We start from the raw sequence: 22,577 nt of genomic DNA, 5'->3' as shown, positions 1-22,577 counted from the left end.
GCAGAAGGAATATATTGTTGATATTATCATTGAGTAACAGTTCCCAGTATTCAGCTGCATTTTCCTCTGTTTAATTTTATTACTCCTATTACTGCCTTTTACCGACCTAATTCTTGGTGCATTCTTGTAGACTATTATGTCCTCCCACCATTTAGCCAAGTGTTTTTAGGCTGAGTGTAACCCAAACCCAAGATAGGGCTGGATTGAGCAACCTTTCATTCATTACTTCCTGGGACCGGCAACTATTTGAACATTATTTTTTTGTGAAAGAGGCTTTTGTTTAAAACTTTTTAAAGAGACAACAGATGTTGAACCAGCATGCTTATGTTGAGGACTTCACTGTTGTGGTTGAATAAAGAATACTTTTTTTTTTTAAATGAACTCACGAGTGGCTTTTTGGAGATGGTGCCTGATGACACCCACCCACAAAGAGACCATGTAATTAAATATAAAGCTTATTCGTGTATTGAAGGTGCTAGATGCGATATTCAAATGTGCGGTAACATATTTCCATCAGCTCCTGGGTCTCTTCATTATGCTGAGTGCAGGCAGGTTAAATTCACTCAGTTAATATGGCGACCTTTAGGATACAGAATGCCAGCCATGTCCAGCATTTATCATTTTAATAAATGGAATGGATCATGGCCCAAATATTTAAAAAATGTTAAATTAATAAATACTTAGGGAGCTAAAACCACACGTAGACACCTAAATACTGTCAAAGTGAATTGATTTTCCAAGGCGCTCAGTACTTGCAACTCCCATGCACCTTTGACATTCAAGCACTGTTATTTAGGTGCATAGCTTTAGACATCCAAGAGTGAAAATATTGACCTAATCATCCATTACGGTAGAGTATGGAACAGTGACACAGATCAGTCTCTGGCAGGGCCGGCTCTAGGTTTTTTGCCGCCTCAAGCAAAATAAAATTTGGCTGCCCCTACCCCAGCTCTGGGCTCTCCCCCACCATCTGCACCCCCTGCCACCCCAGTTCTGCCCCCCCGACCCACACCCCCCTGCCGTCCCAGCCCTGAGCTCTCCCTCCCCACCCACCACACCCCTGCTGCACCAGCTCTGGGCTCCTCCCTTCCCCCCCACCAGTGCCCCCCCCCCGACACAGCCCCTGCTGCCCCAGCCCTGAGCTCTTCCCCCCACAACTGCATCCTCCTTCTGCCCCAGCCCTGGGTCACTGGGAACTTGCTCCCAGGGAGGGTCATTCAGCAGGAATTTTGGATATGCACAGAACACAGACAGGATTGGTTCCCATATGGTTACAGAACTGTAGTAAAGTGGAACCATTTTCAGCTTGTGTGATTGGAGGATATTTAGATGCCTCTTATAAGACTGTCCTCCATAAATGAGGAAAAGTCCAGGTGCCTTTATTATTCTTTTGTTCCACTCTTTGTTTCTATGGGGAATTTGCAAATGCAATATCACTGTCTTCCTTTTAAACAAAACAAAAGGAAACAAACAAAGAAAAGCAATGGCTGTTGAAAATAGCAGTTCCAGTTCTAAAAACCACTGGGAAGCATTTCTTGCTCAATTTTATCCTACTTTTTCTACAGCAAATTACAGTGGATCAGTATATTTGATTTGGGAGAAATGAAGTAACACCTGCCCAAATTGAGCTTGAGCACTCCTGAATTTTGAGGTGTTCAAATCTGGAAGGCAGGTTCTAGATTCCCTTTCTGAATATTAGCTAAATTTGGAAAGGAAAAGTCAATTTCTGCTTCCATGGCTCAGAAGTGGAAATCCTAAGTGCCTGGTACTGTATCTAAAGCTTCCCAGCTCCAGTAGAGCCTCCCTTCCCTTACTTTTAATTTTAAATTCTAGTGGGATCCACGTACCTCCCTTGCTAGACTTCAGATAGAGAGGGGCACTATCCATTTAGTCCCCCAATTCCTTCTTTGGGGGCTGCAAGTTGAGGTCAGACCAGTATCTCTAATCCAGTCTGGGAATGTCTTCTGAAGGGGATATTTGGGCCAAAGCCTTCTACTCCTTGGGATACTTGTTCCGCATTCCCAGTGCCATCCCACTCTAGCAGTGAGCTCAAGCTGCAGCATGAAGTTTCAGCTACCATACTCCCTCCCCGTTTCCTGTTGTTCATGGCCAAGGGATTGCTGGGAAATGTAGTTCTTTCCCTGCTCCGAGCCTGGCTCTATAGGCAGGGAGCTAACCAAGGAACTACAGCTCCCAGGGCACCCTGTTGGTTCTCAGCTCCCAGGCTGGATCCCTGCCAGCTGCCGCCCCTGCAAATGGGCTGCCCCAAGCAGCTGCTTGCTTTGCTGGTGCCTAGAGCCGCCTCTGGTCTCTGTCAGTGCCATAGTGGTTGCAAATCTAGTCTTGATCTGCAATCAGTCTGACAATGCAGTTATACAATTGTCCTATTCTCAGATTCAAGGTTCAGTTTTCAAAGGTCCCACTTTCAAAAGAGACAGGCATTTAGAAGCTTCAGTCCCATTGTGTTACGATGTGACTTGGGCTCTTAAGTGCCTAAGTCTGTTTTGAAAATGGGATTTAAGCACTCCCAAAAGCACACAAGAGCCTAGATGGTTGTAAAAATTTTACTCCAAATCTCTATTCATTTGTTAAGGCTAATGTTGTGTTACATAGACTCATAGACTCTAGGACTGGAAGGGACCTCGAGAGGTCATCGAGTCCAGTCCCCTGCCCTCATGGCAGGACCAAATACTATCTAGACCATCCCTAATAGACATTTATCTAACTTACTCTTAAATATCTCCAGAGATGGAGATTCCACAACCTCCCTAGGCAATCTATTCCAGTGTTTAACTACCCTGACAGTTAGGAACTTTTTCCTAATGTCCAACCTAAATCTCCCTTGCTGCAGTTTAAGCCCATTGCTTCTTGTTCTATCATTGGAGGCTAAGGTGAACAAGTTTTCTCCCTCCTCCTGATGACACCCTTTTAGATACCTGAAAACTGCTATCATGTCCCCTCTCAGTCTTCTCTTTTCCAAACTAAACAAACCCAATTCCTTCAGCCTTCCTTCATAGGTCATGTTCTCAAGACCTTTAATCATTCTTGTTGCTCTTCTCTGGACCCTCTCCAATTTCTCCACATCTTTCTTGAAATGTGGTGCCCAGAACTGGACACAATACTCCAGTTGAGGCCTAACCAGCGCAGAGTAAAGCGGAAGAATGACTTCTCATGTCTTGTTTACAACACACCTGTTAATGCATCCCAGAATCACGTTTGCTTTTTTTGCAACAGTATCACACTGTTGACTCATATTAAGCTTGTGGTCTACTATGACCTCTAGATCTCTTTCTGCCATACTCCTTCCTAAACAGTCTCCTCCCATTCTGTATGTGTGAAACTGATTGTTCCTTCCTAAGTGGAGCACTTTGCATTTATCTTTATTGAACTTCATCCTGTTTACCTCAGACCATTTCTCCAATTTGTCCAGATCATTTTGAATTTTGACCCTGTCTTCCAAAGCAGTTGCAATCCCTCCCAGTTTGGTATCGTCTGCAAACTTAATAAGCGTACTTTCTATGCCAACATCTAAATCGTTGATGAAGATATTGAACAGAGCCGGTCCCAAAACAGACCCCTGTGGAACCCCACTTGTTATACCTTTCCAGCAGGATTGGGAGCCATTAATAACTACTCTCTGAGTTCGGTTATCCAGCCAGTTATGCACTCACCTTACAGTAGCCCATCTAAGTTGTACTTTCCTAGTTTATCTATAAGAATATCATGCGAGTCCGTATCAAATGCCTTACTAAAGTCTAGGTATATCACATCCACCGCTTCTCCCTTATCCACAAGGCTCGTTATCCTATCAAAGAATGCTATCAGATTAGTCTGACACGATTTGTTCTTTACAAATCCATGCTGGCTATTCCCTATCACCTTACCACCTTCCAAGTGTTTGCAGATGATTTCTTTAATTACCTGCTCCGTTATCTTCCCTGGCACAGAAGTTAAACTAACTGGTCTGTAGTTTCCTGGGGTGTTTTCATTTCTCTTTTTATAGATGGGCACTATATTTGCCCCCTTCCAGTCTTCTAGAATCTCCCCTGTCTCCCATGATTTCCCAAAGATAATAGCTAGAGGCTCAGATACCTCCTCTATTAACTCCTTGAGTATTCTAGGATGCATTTCATCAGGCCCTGGTGACTTGCAGGCATCTAACTTTTCTAAGTGGTTTTTTACTTGCTCTTTTTTTATTTTATCTTCTAAACCTACCCTCTTCCCGTAAGCATTCACTGTATTAGACATTCCTTCAGACTTCTCAGTGAAGACCGAAACAAAGAAGTCATTAAGCATCTCTGCCATTTCCAAGTCTCCTGTTACTGTTTCCCCTTCCTCACTGAGCAGTGGGCCTACCCTGTCCTTGGTCTTCCTCAACTGATTTTTGTATCCTTTACCATGACAAACCATTCACTTAGTTATACTATCACTCTTAGAAACTAAGGGTATTATCTGTTATGCAGATGTCATAACACAATCCCACAGTTAAAGATAAACCAGTTTAATGCATTAATTATTTAAATTACCGCATAGGAGCCTAACACCAGATTCTAAACGCTGAGATACCATCTACTATATACTGTGGAGTTTGGGGCCTGACCCAATTCCCATTGAAATTAATGGAGAGTTGGTTTCAATAGGAGTTGGAACAGACCCTAACTAAATAAGCCAACATACATCTTCTTTCAGTAGATGCAGTTGTTTTAGCTATTGTTGATTAGAGGATTGTACTACACATCATTTACTAAGATAATTAGACAAGTTACTTACTGCCAGCAACTGAAATCATCATCATAAGCCTAATTAGAATTAGTTCTTAGCATCAAATTGTAGACCATTTGGTCCCTATTTTTAAGCTAGCTCTCAATCTAGCCTCGAATATTGCCAGCACAATTCTCTGCCTGTAATGAAATGTGGGGGCAAAATTTCTGGTGCAATTATTTACATCCCAATTGCATGCACTTAGAAGTTCAGCAGCTTGATTTGCAGAGGCAAATAGACGCCTGGTAGTCCTGATTCCAAGTCCCTTCATCTAAGTACCAGACCATACTTTGTAACCTGCAAGGAACATTGTCAAGAAGATAGTAATGGTCTTTCTTAGAAGATGCTATTCCTTCTCTTGTCAAGGCAGTGAAGTGTCTTAAAAAATTAAATCTGGACTTCAAGGACCACGGTGCAAGTAATGCTGTAATTTCTCCAGCCAAAATGAAGGCTGTGGAAGTCTTTCCACTGATTTTAATAAGAGATGGATCAAGCCATAAATACAACACACATCCATGCACCACAAATGACAAGGAGGCTAAAAGATTTTTAGATCTTAAAGAAAGTTGTACTTGATGATGCTATGGAGCCAATTACCTAATGAACTGAAATCTGTACCAGACTGAACGTTTCTATGAAACTTCTCCCCTTTTTGGACTATAGTATGCTTTCTGATTCAGGACACATCCTTTAGAAATGTTGATTCGTGTGTCCTGTATGTTTTGCTGGCATTTTTCTTGCAACTCTGTTCAGAAACAATGATCCTAATATTCTTTCTTTTTTAAAACTTTTGATTCTCTGTTTAAAATGACTGCTGCTTCGGGGGCCATTGCTGGCTTGGAATCTGCACTTCTTGTGAAATGATGTATTGCTATTTTTGTTCCTTATTTCCTGTTGTGCTGGAGGATTTGTTTATGTACGGGGATTTGTTCCTGGGCACTGGATGGGAATTTAGTCTGTTGAAGGAATATTTTCTGGAGTTGAGTGATATGTCGTTTAGCCCTATTTCAGGCTTCCAGATTTCGAGCTTCTGCTTTTTACATAACTGACAGCTTTTTCAAATCTAGCTGTTGTTAAGTGTACTATAATGTTTTATGATGTATCTTTGCTCTGCCTGGTACCCTTACGATATTAATCTTTTATGTGCTTCTCCTTGTGTCCTTGCTAGGCAGGACATTGGCAAAAAGGTAAGTGGGTCTTCTGTAATACTTTATTGATTTATAGTTAGTGAGCTAAAGGATTTATTCTTATAATTGAAGACTCTGTTTTGAGTCTGATACTTACAAACAAACTCACAAACTGGCAATTTACACAAGCTGAGGATCTGCTCCACGCTGCTTTTGAAGTGTATGCATTGAAGATTATGTTTATTCACTATTTGACAACATAGTGCATGCATTTAAAACTGGTTATGATTTCACATAAATAAAAAACATGGCTATGGACAAATATGGAGAAAAAAATCAAAACCAGATAGAGTATTTTTAAAAACAGCTGCTTGGAGCTTTAAAACTACTTAATTACCCCTTATCTGTAGCAAAAGTTGAAGAAAGGAAAAGGTATGGATGAAACTAGTTGGGAAGGTGTTGCATCATGGACTCACCATGAGTAATAGTAACATTAAAAAAAAATCAGTATCTCTCTTCAATTTAACCCAACATCAGATACCTAAATCAGAGGTTAAAACTTGTGAACAGCCCATGAAAAGTCAAAATACAAAAAATTATCCTCTTCAGAAAACAAAGAATAATAATAGACTCATGCACTGACCATGTTTCTTTTTAGAAGCATCATTTAACTCTATGGTGTCCTTGGTAAAGTCAGCTAATATGATCAAGTGGAATCCCTAATAATATCCTCTGTGCAGTCCTAAATTTGATCAAGCAGGAGCATAGATAAAATGATCCAATGTGTCTTTTCCCCTCTCTAAATACATTCATTATTATGTGAATATAATATAGATATATACACATACACAGACTTTATTTTGTAAAGGAACTAATGTTTGGCCAATTTTTCAATAGCACATATCAGTAATATCCCAAATATCTCAAACTGAGAGCTGAAGTGGGTAGTGACTGAAAGATAAGGCATTCAGAGCACGTACAATCAACTAAACAAAAACGTTATGTATGACTCTAAGTAATGTTTTTATTTTTTCCTAACCTTTAAATAGAGTTACTAAATGATACTTCCAAATTTAGTTATGATATTTACAAATGGACTGAAGTGCACAATTACAGAGGGACACTGGCTAGGAATAAGGGGAGAAGCGCATAATTTAAACTCATATTGGTGCCAGCACAGAGCAAATTAACTCAGTCTTCAAAGTTTATTACTGGGGTATTTTTGATCAAGGAGAATTCTCTTCTTTCCCTAAGAGACAAGTCCAGAGAAAGCGTATTTTAATAACATCCTCCAATTCTGGCATTCACGCCTTCAGTAAACACTTAGGACAAGTCGTCCTTTCTTTTTAAAATGCTAGGAAATAAATGCAGCTGAGTTTTGCTGGGAAAGTGATTTTCAAGATTGTTTGTATGGACTTCTCAGTTTTTTAAAACAATTTAAAAAAAGAATAAATAGGTGTGCCCTGAAATATATAGTTGTTACTAAAGGTCACTTAGAATCAACAGCATTGACCCCTTAACAAAAGCATCTTACGGTATGAAAAAAGTTCATTATGAGATTGTCAGTTTTTATAACTAAAATCATTCTGGAGTCAGTTGTCCTATTATTCTCAAAAGTTTTCTCATCCTGAGATTTCCAGGGAGCTTTCCAACATCTAAGTACTTTGCTGTATAGTATCTGTCACATTGCATCCATCCCCTTGTATCTGAGTAGAGAACCATTGTACAACTGTAGAATCTGAAAAGACATGCCAAATAGTAAGTAACCTGGAGAAAATCAGATGGATGATCATGATTTATAGAAAATTAAAGAATTATTTTTGGCATGCTGAAGCCTGTATAAAACTGATCTGTGCAGGGGAAGGATGAGTTCAGAGCGTAACATCAATCCAGAGAATTACAGTTGGATGAAGACAAGCTACTGGTTTAGCAAGATTTTGACTGAAAAAAAAACAGCAAGGAAGTATTGTAGATATTGCTAGATTCCATAGAGTCCGATTCTCAGTTACACTAAGGGTACGTCTACACTGCAATTGAGAGGTGCATTTGCAGCACTCGTGGGCATACACAGCATGGGTGGTGGTTTGGACTAGTTGTCCAAGTACGACCTGCATACTTGAGCGTAACCTATGCCGCTGCCCATGCTGTCACAGCTACACTACTATTTTTAGCGAGCTAGCTCCCTCAAAGCTACACATGCTGCCCTCATCCTTCCTGACTGCAGTTTAGTGTGTTTAGAATCACATCACTGCTGTGAAGAAGCTTACAGAATTCAAGCCAAACAAACAAGTGAGAACCAATAAAGTCAATCTGCGGGCCTGTGAGTACTTTTTATTTCGTGGTCTTTGCTTGGGAGCAAAATTTCCAACCAAATGACCTTTGGGCTCCAAAGCAGCATAGTTAACCTAACTTTTCATGTTATGGCGCTAGTATTTAAGGGCTAAAACAGATGATTCACAAGCAGAATGCCTGGGTTCTTTTCCAAAGGCAGTATGGCCCTTGGGAAAGTCATTTAGGCTAAAATATTAAATCTCAGGATTCTAATGCTAGGGCCCTAAATCCATATTTTGGGGATTAAATAAGGGCCCTGCATTTTTCAGAGGTGCCAAGCACCAACACCTCCCACTGAAGCAACTGATCGTCTCTTTGATAAACTCTGCTGGAGTTATGGATACTCAGAATCTCTAAAAATAAAGAACCCTTATTTAGGTGTCTGACTTTAGACCCTCAGTGACTTACTTTCTCTGTCCCTCTATTCATATCTATAAAATAGAAATAAAATTTTAGAACTGTGAGGATCCGATATTATATAAGAGATAAAAGTTTTAATAAGGTTTAGATCCCTAACATTCAAGTCTGCCCTGTAGTGACACTTGAGGGGGAAAATGTATGAGAGAGAGAAAATGCTAATGTGTCTTTAAAAATAAGTTATCTAATCAGGGACAACAAACACTAAAATTTCTTAATCATAATTGTATAATGATTGCCCAGTGTCACTACAGGGCAGAGTTAAGGTTGTCTGGGTGCCTTAAATGAAATTCTGACCACATGGAAATCAATGAGAGTTTTGCCATTCAGTGGGGTCAGGATTTCATCCATTCATACTTTAACACAAGGGTCAGCAACCTCTGGCACACAGCTCACCAGGGTATGCACCCTGGAGGGCCAGGCCAGTCTGTTTACCTGCTACGTCCACAAGTTTGGCTGATCGCGGCTCCTACTGGCTGCAGTTCACTGCTCCAGGCCAATGGGGGCTGCAGGAAGTGGCACGGGCCAAGGGATGTGCTGGCCGCCACTTCCCACTGCCCCCATTGGCCTGGAGTGGCAAACCGCGGCCCGAGGGAGCCATGATTGGCCGAACTTGCAGACGCAGCCGTTAAACAAACAAACTTACCCTGGCGAGCCGCGTTCCAGAGGTTGCCGACCCCTGAGGTATATGATAGTGGTTTTGTAACCTGTAATCAGAACTGAAAATCATAATGGTGATGTTTGCAATATTATAGTTTAAGATTGCATCAATCTTTCTATTTTAGGCCTCTACTTTAAAGGACTGATACCTGGGACACTGGTTTTACATTGGTGCCAAATATTTTTGCAAATTTTCAAGAAGAAAGAATGTTTAATTTTTAAAGTTGGAACAGTTCCATGATCTCAGAAAAAAACCCCTCTCTCCTGTAACCAAAAAATGTCCCTGATTTTACACCTTTTACTGCACTAATCCTACTTTAGCCAAGGAAGGTTAGATGAGATTCCTTTCAAAGCTCTGTAGTGCTGGTCCTATAGGAGATGAAACAATTAACTAGAGAGTGACTGAAAGTACTTCCTTTTCCCTGGAGCATAATGTGTTGCCTCCAAATAGCTCCATGGTTTTTCCTGCCCTGAGGAACAAAAGAATCAAACCTCGATCTTTCATGTTGAAGAGCATTAAATGATAGGACCACTATCTCACATACACCATCATCTGAAATGTTCTAGACCTTGGGCCGGATTCATACCAGGGTCTTCTTCTAGCAGAGCTTCTGGCAGAAGACCCCAGTAGCAGGAAACAGAGTGGAGAGGCCATGGCTTATGTACTCAAAAACCCAGAATGCTGCATACTGTTTTTGTTGCAAACTCTTCCACTCTAATGTTCCAGCCACACTGGGTTCTACAAGAACAAAGGACTGGAAAAATCTGGCTAGAAATCTGGCATGCCATGAGAAGGCAGCAAATCACCAGAGAGCATTCCATAGGTGGAAAGCACTTGAGATGAGACTAAGGTTAAAGGCCACCATAGATGATCAGCATCAAAGTCTCTTTACTGGCAAAATGTTCTGAAAAGGCCCATTGTCATTGTGAGAATGCTTGCTACCAAAAACTTAACACTGCATGGCACTTCAGATCAGCTATATATGCCAAACAATGGAAACTTGCTTAAAATTGTGGAGCTGACGGCTGAGTTTGATGCTGTACTCCAGGAACATCTAAGAAGAGTCACCAACCAAGAAATGTACACACACCTCTACCTTGGGGAAAAAAAAATTCAAAATGAGATCATACAGTTACTGGCAACAAAAGTCAAACAGAAGATTGCGGCAGTTCTGAAGTCAGCAAGATATTACTCTGTTATTCTGGACTGCAAGCCTGACATCAGCCATATGGAACAAAAGACTTTAATGGTGTATATTGTAACAGAACCTAGTGAAAATGTCCCTGTAATGGTGGCTGTCAGAGAGCATTTTCTAGAACATATTGACATTGATGACTACAGGAGCTGGTATGACAAATGTGCTTCTTAAAAAGCAGGAAGATATGGGAATTGCGATAGCTGACATGAGAATTCAGGGCTATGATAATTGTGCCAACATGAGAAGAAAGAACAGAGGAGTGCAGACATGGATCTGAGAGTTAAACCCTCGAGGTTTTTTTGTCCCATGCAGTTCTTATTCATTGAACAAGGTGGTCAGTGATGCATCTTCTACTGAGTGTGCTGAATTTTTTTAATGTAATTCAAAGCATCTATGTATTTTTCTCTGCATCAACTCATCAATGGCAAATTTTGAAGCAATATCTGGGAACATCCTCTCTGACACTGAAACCACTGAGTGCCACACGATGAGAAAGTCGAGTGGAGGCAATAAAGTCTATCAAGCACCAAATTGGGAAGATAGATGATGCCATAGTTGCCATTATGGAGGATAATGCTATGACAGGAACTGTTCATGGGAGAACAGTGGTAGAAGGAAATGGAATCACCAGAAACATACATAACTTCAAATTTCTGTGTGGCTTAGTGTTGTGGCATGACATACTGTTTGAAATGTTGTAAGCAAGAGACTCCAAGGTGTTGACCTTGATATATCTGGTGCAATGGAACAACTGGACAAAGTAAAGTCATACCTACAGTCCTACCGGTCAGATGAAGGATTTCAAAATGTTTCTGAAGAGTGCACAGAAGTTGGCAGAGGAACTTCAGACTGAAGCTATTTTCCCACCCATTCAAAAATACAAGTCACCGAAAAAGATGACATTTTGATTACGAGGCACAGGATAATCCCATAAGAGATCTTAAACAACAATTCAAAGTTGAATTCTTTAACCAGGTGCTAGATTGTGAAATACAGTCAGTTGAAGAACATTTCATGCAGCTCAAGGAAAACAGTATATTTGGGATGTTGTATGATATTCCAAAACTCCTCACTATATATAAAGAAGACCTACACCAGCAATGCAGGGCAGTAGAGACAGTGCTGACACACTATAACATCCGCGATATTGATGCAAGTGATTTAGGTTATGAATTGAAAGCCTTTTCAAGATAGATTTCAGCAGATCAACTCCAAAGGCTGTTCTGGAATATATGTGCACAAATAAGATGACCACCCTCTTTCCAAATGCTCTGTGCATACTTCTAGCACTTCCTGTAACAGTTGCCAGCGGAAAACGTAGCTTCTCCAAGATGAAGTTAATAAAAACACATCTATGTTCCACAATGACATAGGTGAGGCTGGTCGGACTTGCAACAATCTCAATAGAGCATAAGCTGGCCCGCACTGTGGACCTTCAGCAGGAAGCAGTTCAAAGCTTTGCAACCAAGAAGGCACGGAAAGCACTACTTTGATTATTCAAACAGATACAAATGCCAGTTTACACTATGCAGACAAGAAAAGTTAACTTTCAAACGGCTGAACAGCAAATATAAGTGTTACTTAACAACTTAAAATGCCATGTTCAAAAATTTTAGTTCTCCTTTATTGGTGTAGGTAGCAGAGCAGTACCATGAGAGGAGAAGAACAGGAAGAAGGCAGAATTGAGACCTTTCGAAGTTTTGGCCCAAGTGAGAGGGTACGGGGGCGTCATTTCAGCTCCCCGCCTCAGGTACCAAAATGTTATGGGCTGGTCCTGAATACCAACCACCAGGGGCGGCTCTAGGTATTTTGCCACCCCAAGCACGGCAGGCAGAATGTCTTCAGCGGCTTGCCTATGGGAGGTCCCCGGTCCCACGGATTCGGTGGCCCGCTTGTGGGAGGTCCGCCAAAGCCACAGGACCAGCAGACCCTCCACAGGCATGCTGCCGAAGGCAATCTGCCTGCCGCCCTCGTGGCGACCGGCAGAAAGCCCCCCGTTGCTTGCCACCCCAGGCATGTGCTTGGCATGCTGGTGCCTGGAGCCGCCCCTGCCAGTCACACAGGAGATGCCTCCATGCGCTATGATTCACAGAAAGGGTCTCTGGCCCCACAGTTGAAGTAGGCTGGGGGTCAGGCCAGAAGATCCACAGAATCACTTTGGCAATGCTCCAGTAAACTCCTGACCCTATGCAACTGGTGCAGAAGTACTACAGCCACTCTTCCAGCTCCTAGGCTGGAGTAGCTACTCTAGGGGGCTGTGCAGCAGCCCTATACTCTAATTCTGGGTTGGACTTTGCTAGCTGCACTGTACTCCATATGCATAGATCATGAGCACTGGGGCTGTGTGCAGATGGTGTTGATTTCACCCTAATATAAAAAATACTCACCTGAGTAAAGCTTTGCAGAGGAAGGCCCTTAATAAGAGTCATTTTTATCTTTGCAAACTTTACATGTGAAACCCTTGGGAATGTGACCCAATCTAAGCAGAGAGCTCAGAAACATTTGGGGATAGATTCGATACTTCCCCTGTAGTTTATTGGCAAATTAATTCTAATATATTCAAATTACATCATGAAGTGTAATGTAAAAATATTTCACAAAGAGTATCTTAATAGGGAGTGAAAATCTGATGAACAGCAGTAATTAAGAGAAGGAACCCTATCTCCTGTTTATTTGGAAACATTATTGCCTTAAAATCTCATAAATATATTACTGTTTTTATGGCTCAAAAATCTTTATTTTGAAGATTTTTATTATTCTCTTACAATAAACATAGATTTACAAACGTTTTAAGCTAAAATGGATCATTTATTACCAACGGTGCTTCAGGCACATAATTGATTAATCCAAGTGTGATAAAACAGCCTCGTTTTTATTATTCTCTTAAAGTCTGAGTAAAATCTGCATACTTGGAAACAATGAAGTAATATCTTGGTCCAGAACTACTGGAGTATGAATTATTCAAGTCTAGTTTTTTTTTGTTTTTTTTACATTCATGAATCCCCAGAATGCTTTTGTAAAATATATTAGTGCAAGCCATGTTTTTAATTATTAAAGAAAAAACAAATCCAAAGGCACTGTGTATGTGAATTGGGTCAATGTTTTATTTGTCTTCATTTTAGAAGAAGTATGAATCTCCTTTGAAGTAAGTTATTCAATATTTGCAGTATATTTTAAAGTTGTGGGCCACTGAGAAAAGTACAGTTTTCATAGCAGTGTTCCTCAGCTGAAATCAGTTTTGCAAATAAACCTCTTCTTACATCCTGTTAGACTGAAAATACCCAAGATATACCCATTCAGGAGCAGCGCTGGCAACTTACCAGAAGCCTGTGGGCCACTGCTCATTTTGAATAAATACAGCCAACTGCCAGAATAGAAATCTTATGTGCATGTGTTTTCTAGAACAAGGTTCACACAGCTAAGTTAAGTTAAATGCGTAACTTGATTGCACAAACATTTATGAACAGGTCTATTGCCTTAACTGCTGCAACATGGCATAGGAATGCAATAGAGGTACTTTGTAGAACAGGTCAAAAAAGCAAACACACACAGCAATCAATCTACTCCTGGATCCTATTATTTGTACTTAGTGCCTTCTCCAGCAATACCTATGTAGCTTAGTGGTGCTTTCGATCAACCCCAGGGACTGAACTGAGAAAATATGGTTCAGTGGCTAGAGCATTGGAAATTCAGAAAAGCTGGCTTCTATTTCTGGCTCTGCCACAGAACTGCTGTGGGACCTCAGGCAAATCACTGTTTTCCTTCCACCCACCTGTCTATTTAGATTGTAAGTTTCTTCAGGGCAGACAACATTTCTTACTATGTGATTGTTCTAGGCACATATGCAATCAGACCTATGCAATCAGACCTCAGTCTTGGGTGGGATTCTACTGTAATGATAACAATGACAGATTTCTGAAAAATTCATCATCTTCTGCCCGGAGTCATTTCACTTCTTGCCTTTTTGCTCCTTAAAATATGTTCCTTTGCCTTACCAACAATTTAGCACTTAATAAAAGAGTGACACAAATTTAGTCAGGATGCTACTGCATGCATGTGGCTATGATCATAAGCATACATAACATCGTAAAAACATACCACCTTTTCTGTAATAAAGGGAAATAATATAACAGAAGTTAATACTTACCAGATGGAGGGCAGGGAGATGCAGCAAGCAGCAGTCAGTAACAAAATGGCTGCAGCTTCTTGGTTCTGCCCATTTTAAAGGGGCAGCCCCAAAAAGACATGCTGGAGAAAAGGATCCTGTAAAAAGACAACTAACTGAGAAGAGGTAGATCCAGATCCACAAGGGGATTCGGTTTTGCTACACCTAACTTTTAGGTGCCCTGAAAATCATGGGAATCCACAAACCCTGGGTCTGGCACATAGGCTCCCTATACAACACATAGAGAGAGATGCATCTGAGAATGGGATACACAAAAGCCAGAACACTAGGTGAGCAGTCACCTAAGCTAGCCAATAGAGGCCACCATCAAAGAGAGGTGTGTCTTAAGTAGGATTGCCAACCCTCCTTGTTTCGCTGGTAGTCTCCCCGAATCGGGCTTTATGTCCCAGAGGTTACTGAAGCCAAACAGGGAGATTTTAGGCTGCTAAAGTCCAGCGGCACAGCAGGTCTAAGGCAGGCTCCCTGCCTGCATTGGCCCTGCACCACTACCGAAAGGGGCTGCCACACCCTGGGGGGGCCAGGGGTCTCTGCGCACTGCCCTGCCTTGAGTGCCAACTCCACAGCTCCCATTGGCCAGGAACTGTGGCTAATGGGAACTGCAGGGACAATGCCTGCAGACAGGGGCAGTGTGCAGAGACCCCTGGCCCCCCCAGAGTCACAGGTGAAAGTGAGTGAGTGGGGGGAAAGTGAGTGACAGATGGTGGGAGGGGACAGAGCCTCAGAGAAGGGGCAGGGCTTCAAGCAAGGGAAGGGGAAGGAGGCAGAGCAAAGGTGTTTGGGTTTGTGTGATTAGACAGTTGGCAACCCTAGCCTAAGCCCCTTCTCTCTCTCTCAGAGTTAGGCTAAGTCTACACTAAAGAGTTAGGATGACCCAGCTACATCACTCAGGGGTATGAAAAATCCACCCGCCTCAATGATGTAGTTAAGATGACCTAACCCCCAGTTTAAACACCACTTGGTCAACAGAAGAATTTGTCTTCACCGCTCAGGGAGGTGGATTAACTACAGTGACAGGAGGACCCCTCCCATCGCTGTAGTGGGAGTCTACACTGAAATGCTACAGTGATGCCGTTGCAGTTGTGCCGCTGTAGCGTTTTAAGTGTAGACATAGCCTTCGTCTCACCTAAGTTTAGCGTGCGCCTATCTCTACTTGCAATCCCCAGCTGGGAACTCTCTCCTGTACCTAAGCTGTTCTTGCAACAATGCTAACACTAACATAGTACAAAACAGAGATGAGATGCTCCAGTTGCATTTCCATGAATGTGGAAATAAGCTTGGTTTTGAAGTGCCCCTGTAACAGATAGGGAAATTTTTTTTACCTTAAACGTAATTCAGCTAGGTTTTTCAATTTTTTTTTACCTTAAACGTAATTCAGCTAGGTTTTTCAAGGATAAGTATCTTTGGGGTCCATTCTTCTAAATGTAAAGTTTATGTGTTATTGTGGGCTGGGATTTATAACCTGACTAGGATGGATATGTGATGTAAAGCCTGGACGATTAAAGGACATTGTGCTTGGGCAAGGCGATGATGTGGACTTTATGAAGTGCTAAGTGTTCATATATTGTTATATTGTAATAATTTATGAAGTTATTCTTATATTCAGGTATCCAGTGACTTAAATATATTACAGAGATCAAAATCCAGTAGAGGATATGAAAGGAACTACCAGAGATAAAAACCAACCAGTTGTGTATTTACAGGTATGCTCCAACACAAAGTAACATTCAGGGGTCTGAAGACCATTTTCAAGCACTTTTGATGGGATCTGGTATATGCTATAAATTCAGTTTTCCTAGTGGACTATCTAAACTTTGTTCAGTTTTCCTATTGGACTGTCTAAACTAGGGCTAAGACAAAGGCAAAACAAAGCCACAACCTTTATGAGCATTCCCTAGTACCTTGGGGTTAGAATGTGTCTTCCTCTCCTTTGAGCAGCCTTAAGACAAGGACTTTTCCAGAGCATGGAAGTGGGACAACCATAGCTCTGAGCCATGATGTGACCCTGCAACCCTAGCCAAGGTCAAGAAGTGGGACAGAGCAGAAGACAAGCTCCTCTTTGAATTATGATCCCTGGCTAACCTAATGGGTATCCATCTTTTCATAATAAGCTACAGGGTATGAGTCAGACTCTGGCTATTGGGAGGGAGGAGGAAACATTACCTGGGAGCAGGATATCCTGTTGCAGAGTTCCTATTTCATTCCTTTCCTCCAATAGAAATGGTCACTCCTGAAGACAGGACACTGGACTAAATGGACTATTTGTCTGATCCAGTCCAGCAATTTCTATTTTCCAATTTGGCAGGCATGCTCAGAGGCCACATCGAACTACATGGTGGGGGGAGAAGCCCACCTTCTACGTAACATTTAGCCCAGTGGTTGGCTCTCATCAGGTTGTGAAAGGCCTCCCCCTTCTGCCTGATAAGGACAATAGACTTGAATAGGGCTCTATCGCCTCTTAGGGGAGTGCTCTAACTACTGGGATATGCAGGGGTGGAGCTCCTTCAGTCTCTCCCACTAGAGTTTTCCACTTTAATTAAATATTAAGAGAGAGCAAATGAGAACTCTATAGCCCAGTGGCTAGGTTCCTCACTTGAGAGGTAGCAGATCCCTGTTCAGATCCCTTCACCTCATCGAGAGCAGACAGGGGACTGCAGATAGAGGAGTTTGAGAGGGAGTTTGACAGAGGGAGGCTTACAATAGTTAGGAAGACCCGCAACACCTGTGCCAGCATTGCCTCTCTCTCCTCCACCTGCGCCTGTAGCCAGACAGAGCACCTGAGCATGGATGCTTCTACCCAGATCCTGGTGTGGTTTTGCAGGGACTGTAACTTGCAATTTCCATTTACTGATATCCAGGCTGGGGCAGGCATCCACGTGAAAGGTGCCTACTGGTGGTATCTCTCAGGCAACAGGTGGGAGAGCTACAAGAGGAGGTGGCTAGGCTGAGGAGCATCCGAATCCATGAGCAATTCCTGGACAGTGTCCATGTAGAGACAGCTGTGTCCCTGTGCACAGGACTGCTGACACACCACTAGTAGAGGAGGAGATGGCTCAGGGTGGACACTGGCAGCTGGTTACTTCTGGCAGCAGGCAGTGCTCCACCCCTGCTCCGAACCCTCCCTCTGTGGTAATAGGTAACTGTCATGCTCTTCTTGATACAGGAGAGAAGGAATCACCCCCTACAGTAAAGGAGGAGAAGCCTCGCACCCCTAAGGCTGGGAGGTCTGCTGCCACCACTGCGAATAGGAAACGTAGGGTAGTGGTGGTCGCAGACTCTCTGCTGAGGGGAATGGAGGCGCCCATCTGTCACCCTGACATTTCATCTCAGGAGGTATGCTGCCTGCCGGGGGCCCGTATCCAAAATGTTACAGAGGCATTGTCGAGGATTATCCAGCCCTTTGACTACTACCCCATGCTACTCATCCTTGTGGGCACAAATGATACTGCGAGGTGTGACGCTGAGCAGATCAAGAGTGACTACTGGGCTCTGGGAGTACTGGTGAAGGAGTCTGGAGCGCAGGTGGTATTCGCTTCGATTCTTCCTGTCAAAGGTAGGGGCCTGGGCAGAGACAGGTGCATCATGGAGGTGAATGCCTGGCTGCAAAGATGGTGTTGCCAGGAGGGCTTTGGCTTCCTCAACAACGGGATGCTATTTGAGGAAGGATTGCTAGGCAGAGATGGCGTTCACCTTTCAAGGAGGGGAAAGACCCTATTTGGACACAGACTGGCTAACCTAGTGAGGCGGGCTTTAAACTAGGTTTGACTGGGACAGGTGAGCAAAGCCCACAGGTAAGTGGGGAACATGGAGACCTGGGAGATGGGTTGGAAACAAGATGGAGCATGGGCTATAATGGCAGAGAGAAAGGAGGGTCAGGGCAAAACTGGGAGGCAAGATTAAACCAGTATTTTAGATGCCTATATACAAATGCGAGAAGTATGGGTAATAAGCAGGAAGAACTGGAAGTGCTGATAAATAAATACAACTATGACATTGTTGGCATCACTGAAACTTGGTGGGATAATACACGATTGGAATGTTGGTGTGGATGGGTACAGCTTGCTCAGGAAGGATAGACAGGGGAAAAAGGGAGGAGATGTTGCCTTATATATTAAAAATGTACACACTTGGACTGAGGTGGAGATGGATATAGGAGATGGAAGCGTTGAGAGTCTCTGGGTTAGGCTAAAAGGGATAAAAAACAAGGGTGATGTCGTGCTAGGAGTCTACTACAGGCCACCTAACCAGGTGGAAGAGGTGGATGAGGCTTTTTTTAAACAACTAACAAAATCATCCAAAGCCCAAGATTTGGTGGAAATGGGGGACTTCAGCTATACAGATATATGTTGGAAAAATAACACAGCGGGGCACAGACTACCCAATAAGTTCTTGGACTGCATTGCAAACAACTTTTTATTTCTGAAGGTTGAAAAAGCTACTGGGGGAAGCTGTTCTAGACTTGATTTTAACAAATAGGGAGGAACTCATTGAGAATTTGAAAGCAGAAGGCAGCTTGGATGAAAGTGATCATGAAATCTCAGAGTTTGCAATTCTAAGGAAGGGTAGAAGGGAGTACAGGAAAATAAATACAATGGATTTCAGAAAGGCGGATTTTGGTAAGCTCAGAGAGTTGATAGGTAAGATCTCATGGGAATCAAGACTGAGGGGAAAAACAACTGAGGAGAGTTGGCAGTTTTTCAAAGGGACACTATTAAGGGACCAAAAGCAAGCTATTCCACTGTGTAGGAAAGATAGAAAATGTGGCAAAAGACCACCTTGGCTTAACCACAAGATCTTGCATGATGTAAAAAATAAAAAGGAGTCATATAAAAAATGGAAACTAGGACAGATTACAAAGGATGAATATAGGCAAACAACACAGAAATGCAGGGGCAAGATTAGAAAGTCAAAGGTACAAAATGAGCTCAAACTAGCTACAGGAATAAAGGGAAACAAGAATACTTTTTATCAATACATTAGAAGCAAGAGGAAGACCAAGGACCAGGTAGGTCCACTGCTCAGTGAGGAGGGAGAAACAGTAGCAGGAAACTTGGAAATGGCAGAGATGCTTAATTATTTCTTTGTTTTGGTCTTCACCGAGAAATCTGAAGGAATGCCTAACATAGTGAATGCTAATGAGAAGATAAAATAAAAAAAAGAACAAGTTAAAAATCACTTAGAAAAGTTAGATGCTGCAAGTCACCAGGGCCTGATGAAATGCATCCTAGAATACTCAAGGAGCTAATAGAGGAGGTATCTGAGCCTCTAGCTATTATCTTTGGAAAATCATGGGAGATGGGAGAGATTCCGGAAGACTGGAAAAGGGCAAATATGGTGCCCATCTATAAAAAGGGAAATGAAAACAACCCAGGAAACTACAGACCAGTTAGTTTAACTTCTGTGCCAGGGGAGATAACGGAGCAAGTAATTAAAGAAATCATCTGCAAACACTAGGAAGGTGGTAAGGTGATAGGGAATAGCCAGCATGGATTTGTAAAGAACAAATCATGTCAAACCAAACTGATAGCTTTCTTTGATAGGATAACGAGTCCTGTGGATAAGGGAGAAGTGGTGGATGTGGTATACCTAGACTTAGTAAGGCATTTGATATGGTCTTGCATGGTATTCTTATGGATAAACTAGGCAAATACAATTTAGATGGGTGCATAACTGGCTGGATAACCATACTCAGAGCGGTTCCCAATCCTGCTGGAAAGGTATAACAAGTGGGGTTCCGCAGGGGTCTGTTTTGGGACTGGCTCGGTTCAATATCTTCATCAATGACTTAGATACTGGCATAGAAAGTACGCTTAAGTTTGCAGATGATACCAAACTGGGAGGGATTGCAACAGCTTTGGAGGACAGGGTCATAATTCAAAATGATCTGGACAAATTGGAGAAATGGTCTGAGGTAACAGGATGAAGTTTGACAAAGACAAATGCAAAGTGCTCCACTTAGGAAGGAACAATCAGTTTCACACATACAAAATGGGAAGAGACTGTCTAGGAAGGAGTACAGCAGAAAGGGATCTAGGGGTGATAGTGGACCCAAGCTAAATATGAGTCAACAGTGTGATGCTGTTGCAAAAAAAGCAAACGTGATTCTGGGATGCATTAACAGGTATGTTGTGAGAAAGACACAAGAAGTCACTCTTCCGCTCTACTCTACACTGTGATTAGCTTAGACAGCTTCCCCCCTAGCATGCTGCTTTGTGGATCCCGTTCTTAAGCACCTCTCTCTCCCCATTCATTGTACAGAGAGCCTGGGCACTTAACTCAGGCTTTGTGAATCACCGTGTTGTTCCTGTGATTTTCTAGGCACCTAAAAGTTAAGCAGTCTGACGCGGAGCATCGCAACGCCAAGTCCCTTTGTGAATCCAGCCCTACCTGTCAAAAGTTATTTTAATGTTCTGTTCCAATTATATTATTCCTTTTAGCCCAAATCACTATTTTAAACAATCATTTTCTCTGATGGGGAGTGATGCACAACAGCTTGTGAATATATTATTAAACACCAATAAAAGATTGAATGTTCCCTGCTTTTAAGGTATTCATTTAAAAGGAGCAGGAGACAGATATCCTATCAGTGAGTACCATTCATGCCCATCACCATGGTATGGAGTGCTGTTATCCTCTGAAAATGTTCTCTCACTTGTCTCTCTCCTAAGTACTAATTCTCCTGACCTTACTCACTTTTAGTACTCAGGAAGGAACCCTGTTGAGTAAGTGTGAGGGGTGGACTAGGCCCAAAGGCCCCCTGCTGGAGGCCTCAGGGTTCTGCCATACCCATCCCAGGAAGGGAGCAGTGAAGAGGTCCTCCAAGCAGACTAGAATGGCTGGAGGGGGAAGCAGCCAATCAAGGCCCAGGAGGACAATATAAAAGGAGCTGCAGAACAGAGCAGCAGTTAGTAGCTGCTTGGAGCTGGAGAAGAAAGGACTGTGTGCTTAGCTGGAAAAGCAGCAGGATCACGGACAGCTAACTGGGGGCAGGGACATGGACCAGGGGAGCATTGAGGGAGCTCCTGGCTGGCTGTGGGGACCGAGTATGGATTCAGACTTGGTAGGGCTGCAGGAAAATAGTATCCCCAGGGAGGAAGCCCCATACCAGAGCTGGACTGGTTTATAGATTGTGGACACACCCAACCAGAGGGGGCACTCATGAGAGGTGGGTGCTGACCCTGTTGCAGTAAGAGTGTCAGAATCGGGCCCCTAAGAGGATATTTGTCGTAGGATAATGGCACTCAGATAGCACATAACAAGCTTAACCTCTACATGGGCTTTATAAAACTAGGAATCCTGCCACTGATTTCAATGGGTGCATATTCTGAATCTGATTGATTGTGCATCAAATTCCACAGTCCTTAACTGAGCACAACTCCCATTAAATTCAAGGGAGTGTTGTTTGATTACGACAAGGAAAAATGTACTCTTGGATCTTAAGCCAGTCCAGCCTCCTAATAAGGCAGAATATTCCCTAATACCAACTTCATTTGTTGAAAATATCAATTATTTTGTACCATACCTTAAAAATAATCCATATTGCTCTTGACTTAAACTGAAACTAGTAAGGGAAACCTCCATCAGTGCTTGGGTAGCCTACCTATATAAAAAGCAGGTGACTAATTAAACTAAAAAAAGCCGTAAACCCAGCATGGAATTTCCTCCACTGTTTATTTATTGATTAAACCATCTCATCTCAATTCAAGGAAGGAAGACAATTGACCATTCAGGTCCATCTCTTGATTAATCCTTTCACAAGATCATTTAGCTTTACAAATTACGAGCACTTTAAACTGTAGGCTTCAATGGTCTCATGCAAAAATTGGGCAGCTGTTGGGTTGCAAAGATTACAACTACAGGAAAGTTATTCCAGCAAGAAGTTTTTTTAATTGAAAAGTG

At 42.4% G+C, this 22,577-nt stretch overlaps 1 protein-coding gene across 8 annotated transcripts in view; it reads right to left on the bottom strand.

Annotated features, from left to right (window-relative positions):
* The window catches only part of LOC127048273 (spondin-2-like), a 103,465-nt gene extending 88,580 nt beyond the window's left edge, over nucleotides 1-14,885 (bottom strand). For 7 of the 8 annotated variants that reach the window (XM_050947926.1, XM_050947923.1, XM_050947932.1 and 4 more), the window contains exon 1: nucleotides 14,643-14,884. The gene's annotated coding sequence lies outside the window, so the exon portion shown is untranslated. Of the gene's footprint in view, nucleotides 1-14,642 lie in introns of all 8 variants that reach the window. The other variant, XR_007773582.1, reaches the window with a different exon arrangement.
* Between the last annotated feature and the right edge of the window lie 7,692 nt (nucleotides 14,886-22,577).

The sequence above is a fragment of the Gopherus flavomarginatus genome, chromosome 3, assembly GCF_025201925.1.
Source record: "Gopherus flavomarginatus isolate rGopFla2 chromosome 3, rGopFla2.mat.asm, whole genome shotgun sequence".
Lineage (NCBI taxonomy): Eukaryota > Metazoa > Chordata > Testudines > Testudinidae > Gopherus > Gopherus flavomarginatus.
Note: the sequence above shows the minus strand (reverse complement) of the source record. Positions and strands in the feature narration are given on the sequence as shown.